Source organism: Coregonus clupeaformis, chromosome 23 (assembly GCF_020615455.1).
Source record: "Coregonus clupeaformis isolate EN_2021a chromosome 23, ASM2061545v1, whole genome shotgun sequence".
NCBI lineage: Eukaryota > Metazoa > Chordata > Actinopteri > Salmoniformes > Salmonidae > Coregonus > Coregonus clupeaformis.
In genome coordinates this window covers 43,622,768-43,635,139 of record NC_059214.1, presented here as the reverse complement: position 1 = coordinate 43,635,139, position 12,372 = coordinate 43,622,768, and the positions used below count along the sequence as shown (strand labels likewise).

The following is a 12,372-nucleotide window of genomic DNA, read 5'->3' as shown; positions in this document are numbered from 1 at the left end:
AACACACAGGTGACTGGGATCCGCCAACACACTTCCCCAGATGGCAGCTTTTGCTGTCATTGTCTGGTCATGGCTGTACAGTATAGGAGAATTCTTACATTCTTTCAATCCCTACTGCTCTTATTGAATCTGTACTCTTCCACCCATTATTCTCTACCCTTTTCTCACTTTCTTTCCCCCTCTCTCTCTCTCTCTCTCTCTCTCTCTCTCTCTGTCTCTCTTCCTCTCTCTCTCTCTCTCTCTCTCTCTCTCTCTCTCTCTCTTTCCCCATTCTGTCTCTCTTGCCCGCTCTCTCTCTCTCTCTCTCTCTCTCTCTCTCTCTCTCTTTTGCCCTCTCTCTCTCTCTCTCTCTGCACTCTTCTCCCCCTGACTCCTCCCAGTAGTAGATATAAGACAGGTCCATGCCGTGTGATGCTGTTCAGAGCTCATAACCCAGGGTTCTGTCTGTCTCTCCGTCTGTCTGACTGCAGTGATTATTCCCCCTTTATACTGCCACTCACAGACAAAGGTAAGGCACCTTCCAGTTCTCCAGCCTTAGCATCTTTTTCAGAATTTCAGATTATAAGAATGGAGGAATATCCTGTTTATTACAGTGGATGAATGCTGTAATAAATGAAGCTTTTTAGATGCATGTAAAACAAAAAACGTGTAGTTATATTCAGGGTAACATCTGATCTGATGGTACACATTTTGGCACTTGGTTTATGTGGCTGTATATACAATGTGTTTGTATTTGTTCAATAAGCACTGGTCATTTAGGGACAGGTTGACTCCCTTTGAGTGTATTCTGGAATGATCAGAACCAGAGTTGTAGTCGGAAGTCTTTGTATAGAAGTTGTGTTCCTTGTGGTTTATTTTTGTTGCTCTGTGATGATATCCAGAATATTTTCGCAGTGTGTTTTACATATCATGGACTGGTTTTACATGCTTGTACAGTGCCTTCAGAAATTATTAATACCCTTGACTTATTCCACATTTTGTTGTGTTGCAGCCTGAATTCAAAATGGATTTTAAAAAATCTCACCTTTCTACATACAATACCCCATAATAACAAAGTGAAAACATGTTTTTAGCAAATTTATACAAAATGAAATACAGAAATATATCATTTACATAAGTCAATGCATGTTAGAATCACCATTGGCAGTGATTACAGCTGTGAATCATTCTGGGTAAGACTCTAAGAGCTTTGCACACCTGGATTGTACAATATTTGCACTTTATCCTTTAAAAATTCTTCAAGCTCTGTCAAGTTGGTTGTTGATCATTGCTAGACAGCCATTTTCAAGTCTTGCCATAGATTTTCAAGCTGATTTAAATCAAAACTGTAACCAGGCCACTCAGGAACATTCAATGTCGTCTTGGTAAGCAACTGCATTGAATATTTAGCCTTGTGTTTTAGGTTATTGTCCTGGTGAAAGGTGAATTTGTCTCCCAGTGTCTGTTGGAAAGCAGACTGAACCAGGTTTTTCTCAAGGATTTTGCCTATGCTTAGCTTTATTCCTTTACTTTTTATCCTGAAAAATTCCCTGGTCCTTGCCGATGACAAGCATACCCATAACATGATGCAGCCACCACCATGCTTGAAAACATGAAGAGTGGTACTCATAACGCTTTGCATTCAGGACATAAAGTTAATTTCTTTGCCACATTATTTGCAGTTTTACTTTAGTGCCTTATTGCAAACAAGATGCATGTTTTGGAATATGTTTATTCTGTACAAGCTTCCTTCTTTTCACTCTGTCCTTTATGTTAGTATTGTGGAGTAACTACAATGTTGTTGATCCATCCTCAGTTTTCTCCTATCGCAGCCATTAATTAAACTCTAACTGTTTTAAAGTCACCATAGGCCTCATGGTGAAATCACTGAGAGGTTTCCTTCCTCTCCAGCAACTGAGTTAGGAAGGACGCCTGTATATTTGTGTTGACTAGGTCTATTGATACTCCATCCAAAGTGTAATTAATAACTTCACCATACTCAAAGTGAGATTCAATGTCTGCTTTTTTATTTTTACCCATCTACCGATAGGTGCCCTTCTTTGCGAGGCATTGGAAACTCTCCTTGGTCTTTGTGGTTGAATCTGTGTTTGAAATGTACTGCTCGAGTCCATGCAACTTATTATGCAACTTATTAAGCACATTTTTACTCCTGAACTTATTTAGGCTTGCCATGACAAACGGGTTGAATACTTATTGACTTATTGTGTTATTGACTGTATGTTTTGTTTATCCCATGTGTAACTCTGTGTTGTTGTTGTTTTTATCCAGGTCGCAGTTGTAAATGAGAACTTGTTCTCAACTAGCCTACCTGCTTAAATAAAGGTGAAAAAAAAAAAAAAAAGTAAAAGACATTTAACCTTTTCATTTTAAATTAATTTTTTAAAATGTCTAAAAACATAATTCTATTTTGGTATTGTGTGTAGGCCAGTGACAAAAAATGAACACAACAAAATGTGAAAAAAGTCAAGGGGTGTGAATAATTTCTGAAGGCACTTTATATAGTCCAGTAAGATCTAAGTCTTCCTTTGTATTTCAATGAAAGTAAATCGTTTTAGGGTAGCACCAATACATTTTGGTCCACTTCAATGTTAGTTGTTTTTGGAGGTTATTGGGTCTCTTAGAATTTTTTAGTAAAAGGGAATCAGTCAGCCAGACCCAATAGACTGTTTGAACAATTAGGGTTGGTTTTCTTTGTGAAGCTGAAGTATCTTTAAGTGTTGTCTGTGTTCACAGTGGCTGCTTGACAAGCACAGGTCACTGAGATTTCTGTGATCCATTTTACATTAAATTCAAGTATGCTTTGTTGTCATACAGTACATGTTTCAGACAGAGGATGTTACCAAAGCTTTGAACAGTGAAGTAGATCATAGTATTATTGGTGGACATGGTGTGGGCCGGGGGAAGCCTGGGCAGCGGGTAGCGCGTGTCCCAGAGTATGTAGTGACAGTGACCCCTAGTGGGATTGTCCAATTCTCCTCTTCTGCGAAAAGTTGCCATCCCCAGTGAAATGGAATGTGTGTATCTGTGAAAGAATGCTTGTGTGGAAGGCATGTGTGGTTGTGTTTGCACACTTGTGTGTGTGTGTGTGTGTGTGTGCATGCAAGAGAATGTGTGTGTGTATGTGTGTGTGTGAGTGAACGTGCATGTGTGTGTGTGTGTGTGTGTAGGCTGTGAGACGTGTGCAAGGCAGAGAGATGAAGCCAAACTGTCAGGTATGTGTGATGGGGGCAGGTGCAGGTGCAGCAGTTTGGTGAGAAAAGAGCCCAGGGCAAACACTGTCACTGGCTCCCTGGAATAATGACAGCTCATTGGTTGAAATGGATGGTGTTCTCTCACTGGAAAGCTCATTGGTCCATTGATCTGTCAATCAAAGTGAATGTCCAGTTATGCTCTTATTCAGTGAGGCAACATTACAGAATATATATACATGTACAGTGCCTTGCAAAAGTATTCATCCCCCTTGGCGATTTTCCTATTTTGTTGCATTACAACCTGTAATTTAAATGGATTTTTATTTGGATTTCATGTAATGGACATACACAAAATAGTCCAAATTGGTGAAGTGAAATAAATAAATAATAATAACGGAAAAGAGGTGCGTGCATATGTATTCACCCCCTTTGCGATGAAGCCCCTAAATAAGATCTGGTGCAACCAATTACCTTCAGAAGTCACATAATTAGTTAAATAAAGTCCACCTGTGTGCAATCTAAGTGTCACATGACCTGTTCTGTTCTGAAAGCCCCCAGAGTCTGCAACACCACTAAGCAAGGGGCACCACCAAGCAAGCGGCACCATGAAGACCAAGGAGCTCTCCAAACAGGTCAGGGACAAAAAGTTGTGGAGAAGTACAGATCAGGGTTGTGTTATAAAATAATATCAGAAACTTTGAACATCCCACGGAGCACCATTAAATCCATTATTTAAAAAATGGAAAGAACATGGCACCACAACAAACCTGCCAAGAGAGGGTCGCTCACCAAAACTCATGGACCAGGCAAGGAGGGCATTAATCAGAGAGGCAACAAAGAGACCAAAGATAACCCTGAAGGAGCTGCAAAGCTCCAAAGCGGAGATTGGAGTATCTGTCCATAGGACCACTTTAAGCCGTCCACTCAACAGAGCTGGGCTTTACGGAAGAGTAGCCAGAAAAAAGCCATTCCTCAAAGAAAAAAATAAGCAAACACGTTTGGTGTTCACCAAAAGGCATGTGGGAGACTCCACAAACATATGGAAGAAGGTACTCTGGTCAGATGAGATTAAAATTGAGCTTTTTGGCCATCAAGGAAAACTCTATGTCTGGCGCAAACCCAACACCTCTCATCACCCCAAGAACACCATCCCCACAGTGAAGCATGGTGGTGGCAGCATCATGCTGTGGGGATGTTTTTCATCGGCAGGGACTGGGAAACTGGTCAGAATTGAAGGAATGATGGATGGCGCTAAATCCTGGGAAAGTCTTGAGGGAAACCTGTTTCAGTCTTCCAGAGATTTGAGACTGGGACAGAGGTTCACCTTCCAGCAGGACAATGAACCTAAGCATACTGCTAAAGCAACACTTGAGTGGTTTAAGGGGAAACATTTAATTGTCTTGGAATGGCCTAGTCAAAGCCCAGACCTCAATCCAATTGAGAATCTGTGTTACGACTTAAAGATTGCTGTACACCAGTGGAACCCATCCAACTTGAAGGAGCTGGAGCAGTTTTTCCTTGAAGAATGGGCAAAAATCCCAGTGGCTAGATGTGCCAAGCTTATAGAGACATACCCCAAGAGACTTGCAGCTGTAGTTGCTGCAAAAGGTGGCTCTACAAAGTATTGACTTTGGGGGGGTGAATAGTTATGCACGCTCAAGTTAACAGTTTTTTTGTCTTATTTCTAGTTTGTTTCACAATAAAAAATATTTTGCATCTTCAAAGTGGTAGGCATGTTGTGTAAATCAAATGATACAAACCCCCCAAAAATCTATTTTAATTCCAGGTTGTAAGGCAACAAAATAGGAAAAATGCCAAGGGAGGTGAATACTTTCGCAAGCCGCTGTACTAAGTAGAATAGTCCTGATTCGCTGTCACTAAAAATATGGGATGGTATAATGTCTCTCACTCTTGTGCTGTGTGAGATGATGGCTAGCCATGAACATTATTTTTAATGCTGAAATCTGGTTGAAAGACAGGTTATTGAAAGTGCCTCTGTGGATGTAGACCAGGAAATCTTATCCTATGAGGGCCAGTGTGGGTGCTGGCTTTTGCTCCAGCCAAGCAGTAGCTCACCTGATCAACAACAAAAAAAAAATATTAGAGACTGATCATTTAATTAGAATCAGATATGTTTCTGCATGGCTGAATTGAATTGAATGTAATTTATTTTGGGTAACAGACATATACAACAGAATGTACAATGTGGACCCAGAGGATATCACTTGAAAGTTTCAATTAAAACGCTTGTTTCCAAAGTGGTCCTCCATGGTAAAAACAATAACACACATAATGATTAAAAGGCAAAATTACAAACAACCATAAATACATGGAGCAAAATTGATTAGATTCAGCTTGTACAGTCACAAGCACACAATGGCTTCATCATATAAATAAATAAAACGGCCAGGAGAAATGTTCCACTTTGACCTGTCATATGGCCAGACCGCTGTCTAGTCTAACTGGTAGTGCCTCGGGGGCACCACAAGCCTTTTTACAGGACTTCATTTTGTATTTATCTGTATTTATTAAGGAACCCCATTAGCTGTTGCCAAGGCAGCAGCTACTCTTCCTGGGGCGCAGACACATTAAGGCACATCACACAATAAACAAACAGTACATCACATAACATGACCTTACCACTACATATCCACAGCACAAAATGTACAATACTACCATACAACAATATTAATGTATGTTTGTGAAGAGTGTGTGTTTATTTTATTTATTTAACCTTTATTTAACCAGGTAAGCCAGTTGAGAACAAGTTCTCATTTACAACTGCGACCTGGCCAAGATAAACAAAGCAGTGCGATAAAAACAACAACAACACAGAGTTACATATGGAATAAACAAAACGTACAGTCAATAACACAATAGAAAATCTATATACAGTGTGTGCAAATGTAGTAAGTTATGGAGGTAAGGCAATAAATAGGCCATAGTGCAAAATAATTACAATTTAGTATGCGAGTATGCGTGTGTGTTCCTTTGTGTCTCTTCACAGTCCACGTTGTTCCATAAGGTGCTTGAAATAGTAACAGAAACATCACAGTAGACAGTGCTACCTGATTGGTTTCAGTTCCATTGATGTTTATATCATAAGGATAGGTTTCAGTGTCTCTTTTGGTCAGGGCGTATTTTCCACAGCTCCTCTCATTCTGAACTTCTCTCTACTTACTTCTGTTGACACCAGGGCAGTTTCCTTTCCTCTGGCTCACACACACACCCCACTGGGTACAGACGTCAGTTCAACGTCTAGTTTTGATTTACATTTGGTTGAGTTGTCGACTAACGTGAATTCAATGTGAAATCAACAATAAAGTCACCATATCATTGGATTTGCAAATCCAATCAGTTTTCCACGTTGATTAAACGTCATCACATAGCATTTTGGGGTTGAAATGACGTGGAAACAACGTTGATTCAACCAGTTTTTGCCCAGTGGGACACCTCGCTGTGCAAAGGTATATACCCACCTATCGTTTAACAAATCAACTAAAAACACATTCTAGCGTACCTTGAGAACCTCAAACAATGATTCCCCCTCTACTTCCCTCCAAGTGGACACAGATGGTACAGGGTCAGAATGGCTGACTAAGAACAGAAAGGTCAAAGAGCGTTCTAAAATGATGACCCCTCCGACACATCACTGCAGATCAGATCACGTGTGTGTGTGTGTGTGTGTGTGTGTGTGTGTGTGTGTGTGTGTGTGTGTGTGTATGTGTGTGTATGTGTGTGTGTGTGTGTGTGTATGTGTGTGGGTGTGTGTGTGTGCGTTAGGTAAAGAGCATGTTTGTGCAACCATACACCTCTAGTGTTAAGAGATATTTAAACAAGGACTTCACTGCATTCAGAGGAGAAAGTGAGAGTGAGAGACAGACGAAGGGAGTGAGAGAATCTGTAAACATAGTTTGGTTGTTTAGCGGCACAGCTGTGTCTAACGGGGCCAGTGTGTGTGTGTGTGTGTGTGGTGGGGAGCGGAATCAGAAGGCCCAGTGTTTTTTTTTGACATGCTCAGTAGGACAGTTGTTTCTTGGTTAGTGTTTTCAACATCCAGTAGGATCACACAGTGTTGCCAGAGTAAGGGTTGTACAGACAGGGATTCATGCTATGTGCCTCATGCCTGTACTCATACCCTTTCTCACCTCCCACACCAGCCCCCTCTCTCTTCCTCTGCTTTTCCCTCTCACCCTGTCTCTGCTGCTCTCCCTCTTCTTCCCCTCTTTCTAAGGAAAAGAGAGGGATGAGAAGAAGGAAGGGAGGGGAGGAGAATAGATGTGTCTCCTCATTTAGACAGAGAGGAAGAACAGGAGACAGGGAAGAGCAAGATGTCTGTGGAGGAAGAGTGGAAGACAAAAGGAAGGAGGGAGGAGAACGGACAGATGTGTCTAGAGGTAGAGGAAGAGGAGGAGGAGTAGATGGAGATATTTCTGTCTCTTTCTGGAGGAAGAAAAAGAGTGTTTTATAGTGCTCAGCTTTGTACTTGGCTCTTGTGTGTGTGTGTGTGTGTGCACGTGTGTGTGCTTGTGTGCGTGTGTGCGCACATCTGTGTGTGTGCACGCGCAAACACTTGTGCAATGGGGGACCATTTATAAATGGACATCTATAAAATGCTACACACACTAACACACACTTCCCCCTCCTCCCTCTCCTCTCTCTTCTTCTCCTTCTCCTCGCTCTCCTCTCTCTCCTTCTCCTTCTCCTCCCTCTCCTCTCTCTTCTTCTCCTTCTCCTTCTCCTCCCTCTCCTCTCTCTTCTTCTCCTTCTCCTCCCTCTCCTCTCTCTTCTTCTCCTTCTTCTCACTCTCCTCTCTCTCCTTCTCCTTCTCCTTCTCCTCCCTCTCCTCTCTCTTCTTCTCCTTCTCCTCCCTCTCATCTCTCTTCTTCTCCTTCTCCTCCCTCTCCTCTCTCTCCTTCTCCTTCTCCTCCCTCTTCTCTCTCTTCTTCTCCTTCTCCTCCCTCTCATCTCTCTTCTTCTCCTTCTCCTCCCTCTCCTCTCTCTCCTTCTCCTTCTCCTCCCTCTCCTCTCTCTTCTTCTCCTTCTCCTCCCTCTCCTCTCTCTCCTTCTCCTTCTCCTCCCTCTCCTCTCTCTCCTTCTCCTTCTCTTCCCTCTCCTCTCTCTTCTTCTCCTTCTCCTCCCTCTCCTCTCTCTTCTTCTCCTTCTCCTCCCTCTCCTCTCTCTCCTTCTCCTCCCTCTCCTCTCTCTTCTTCTCCTTCTCCTCCCTCTCCTCTCTCTCCTTCTCCTTCCTCTCCTCTCTCTTCTTCTCCTTCTCCTCCCTCTCCTCTCGCTCTTTCTCCTTCTCCTCCCTCTCCTCTCTCTTCTTCTCCTTCTCCTCCCTCTCATCTCTCTTCTTCTCCTCCTTCTCCTCTCTCTCCTTCTCCTTCTCCTCCCTCTCCTCTCTCTTCTTCTCCTCCCTCTCCTCTCTCTTCTTCTCCTTCTCCTCCCTCTCCTCTCACTTCTTCTCCTTCTCCTCCCTCTCCTCTCTCTCTTTCTCCTTCTTCTCCCTCTCCTCTCTCTCTTTCTCCTTCTCCTCCCTCTCCTCTCTCTTCTTCTCCTTCTCCTCCCTCTCATCTCTCTTCTTCTCCTTCTCCTCCCTCTCCTCTCTCCTTCTCCTTCTCCTCCCTCTCCTCTCTCTTCTTATCCTCACTCTCCTCTCTCTTCTTCTCCTTCTCCTCCCTCTCCTCTCACTTCTTCTCCTTCTCCTCCCTCTCCTCTCTCTTCTTCTCCTTCTCCTCCCTCTCCTCTCTCTTCTTCTCCTTCTCCTCCCTCTCCTCTCTCTTCTTCTCCTTCTCCTCCCTCTCCTCTCTCTCCTTCTCCTCCCTCGACACTCTCTTCTTCTCCTTCTCCTTGCTCTCTTCTTTCCCCACTGGTCAGTTCTGTTATTACAGCTGTGGACATCGCAAACAATTATATCATGTATGTTTTGACTACGCACCAACAAAGTTCATATTGCAATAGTTTATACTTTTTGCATTCTTTGTTAAACACAGCTTGTGCATGTCAGACAGTACTGTGTCATTGTTACAGATTGTTTTGTCCTTTTTAAACAACAGAAACACATCTTATGTGGAAGAGAGAGCAACTCTGTCTATGTTTACAGAAATAAAAGCATCCCAGTTCTAAACAGCCATCTTCCATTCTCTTTGGAAAACGTGTCACTACTCCTACTGTCTAGCCCCATTCTGACTTATGTAACTGATGCAACCCGAACAACCCTGGTAACCCTTTCCAGGCGTCTTCTTTTTGTTAAGCCCATAACAATGTGTGTCAGGTTTATACTTTTGTTTCAAAGTAGATTTGTTTTAGACTACCAAGAAACACCCTGATTTAGCCCACTGCAGTAAAAGGTTAAAGAGACACTGGATCAGAGTAGGACTTGGTGGAACTGATGCTAACTCTACTGAACTCCTGATGGCCTCCTGTTGTTGAGTGGTATTTCTCTTAGAACTGCTACATATACAGTCATAAGACACAACTGATGCCTACTAACAGGTTTGTATATGGAGAACGTAAGGAAGGAGGACATCTGGAAGCATTCGGGGGGAAACACATGCATGAACGCATGCACACAGGCACCTACGTACACACACACACACGCACACATCAGACAGCTTCGAATAGATTTGATAATTTTTTTGTCAGTCTGGGGAAGGCAGGGCAGCTGAAAGCTCTGTGGTGTGTGGCCAACCACATGTGGTTAACGGGCAGGACCACAGACTGAGTGAGTGAGCCGGTGACTGAGAGACTGAATTTAATGAGCTACTACAGTAAAGTACAGTATGCATACCTGCATGCCAACACTGTGCGCGCACGTGTGTGTGTGTGTGTGAAGTAACACCATGCAGCTTTTTTAGCCATGGGGAGCAGAGGGGGGTTTGGGAAGGTGGTGGCTTAACTATGAAAGTCTAAATGTTAATTTAGTGCCCTTTCTGTTGAAATAATTCTGCTTGGTTGTCATGCAGTGATGATATACTGTAGAAGTCTGTATTTGAGCATTTGCTGTGAGAAATCAAACAGAAAAGCATCAGCGTGTGTCTCAGGGCGAGTGGGATATGCAAAAAACACATTTCCATTTCACACCACACACTGTCCATCTATGAAACAGAACTAATATAAGCACCCCCTATTGAACATTTGTGTGTGTGTGTGTGTGTGTGTGTGTGTGTCTGTGTGTGCATGCATGCGCGTGTGTGTGTGTGTATGTGTGTGTGTGTGATCCTCTGTGATGGTGAGGAGGATCTCATGAAAACTTTTCCACCCTGAACCCACCACGGAATCATTCAGACAGTGACAAACTGAGGGGGCTGTAGTCTAATAACAATCTAATAGCAGGTTAGTGTGACCAAACCCTGTAAGTCTGGTGGAGAGGGGGGCACTTCCTTCCAAACCCTATAGTCATGAGGGGCGGGGCCATCCTTCAAAATCACGTCTCGTTGACTCGACTAAGCGAGCGAAGCCTGGGTGTCCGAGGTTACTCTAACCCAAACTGAAATTTCTTTACATTGATTTCATAGAAGCAGTTTGAAAAGTCATTTTTCAGTGGATCCTGTAGCTAAATACAATGCCAGTGAATGACGGGTCTCTTGCATAGTGTAGCCTATACTTTTTGGTACCAAGCTGCATCATGTCTTGAGGTTGCCTACCCTACACCTTCCTGAATACAGCAGGAGTCACATGATGTAGGTCTACAAGTGTCTGACAGCTAGGGGGAACTCTGTGAAATCCTATATGTTCCTGGTTACCTTTGCTGCTCATCCAAACCAAAGGTTTTTTACAACTAAACCAAGATAGACCACAGCCTGTCATTTCCAATGGGCACAAATTAGTCTTAGTGGGCAGAACAAGCAAGGAGGTGAGAAGAGCCAAGCACGAGCTAGCGAGATCCTATTGGCGCGTTCTAGCATGCATCTGCATATTTCCGTTAGGGAACGCTTGCTCTATGAAGTGCGCATGTGCAATAACTCAATTCGCTTCTGCACTTCTTCTAAACAATGCCATTTAAAAAAACTTTTGTCAAGGGTAAAGTCTACAAAACTTAGTCTACTCTGTTCATAACATGTTTTAGTTTTGGGAACAGAAAACTGTACTGAAATCAAATGTTTAATTGATGAGAACATTTGCAGAATGTCAGCCAAAATCCATCTCGTTCCATATTTGGTAGTGAGTGGAAACGCCAAGCGGATGCTTCACATTTATACATCCGGTGAAATATCTGTCTCATTGTTCTATTTGTGTCCAAACTCTGACTTGTCATGATGTCTCTATGACAACAGGGCGTGTCTGACACTAAACAGAAATGTTCTGTATCTGTTATGTTCTGTCAAAATGTTTCCCACCCTCCGGAGTATGGCCCGTGACACACACACACACACACGTGCGCGAATACGCGTACAAACACCCATGCGTACACACACACACGCGTACACACACACACGCGGGCATACACACACGCACGCGTACACACACATGCACAAATATGCACACATACAGTTTGCAGATGTACACACAAACATACACTATGGTTTAAGTTACAGACTGACTATTTACTCTAGAAATATGTATCACTTTGGGTCGTTTTAATGCTTTCTCTCAGATAGTATGTACTCTAGCTGTTCTTGTACAGTTTATTTGATGTTAGTATGAGGCAACGAGAGCTCAGCCTGTCGCTTAGACAGCCAGCGAAAGTTTGCACCCACCCCACAAAACCCCCAAACACTTTCACGCTCTTAAAAACGTTTGCTGAATCTATTTACTCTCTGAGTTGCAATTTGGTGACGTAAGTGTGTGTGACAGTTAAAGTGAGCCTGTGGAATGTATCAGCACCTCTGCATTTCTCCCAACCCTGGTCCTGGAAAGCTACAATAAGGATGGTATAATGTTGCAGTTTCAGCTTTCTTCCTTGACTACACATTCCAAATCACTCTAAATACAAGAGTCTGCTAAATGGCTTAAATGTAACTGTATCATAAAATCCATCTGCAGAGCGACCCAGGCCAGGCATGGATGGCCAAAACTGAACATAAGATACATGATCATCTATAATCTCTCATTTCTGCTATAACAGCTAACAGAGCATGTCCTCAGTCCACCTCTACTGTACCACAGTCTAGAATGTTCTGTCTACACCATACTGGATACATATGCTTTCTCTCTCACACACACACACACACACACACAC

General features: G+C 42.9%; 1 protein-coding gene across 1 annotated transcript in view; it reads left to right on the top strand.

Annotated features, from left to right (window-relative positions):
* The first annotated feature begins 406 nt into the window (after window positions 1-406).
* Window positions 407-12,372, top strand: part of LOC121536517 (collagen alpha-1(VIII) chain-like) — a 39,146-nt gene continuing 27,180 nt past the window's right edge. Inside the window, exon 1 of the mRNA XM_041843847.1 lies at window positions 407-508. The gene's annotated coding sequence lies outside the window, so the exon portion shown is untranslated. The remainder of the gene's footprint in view (window positions 509-12,372) is intronic.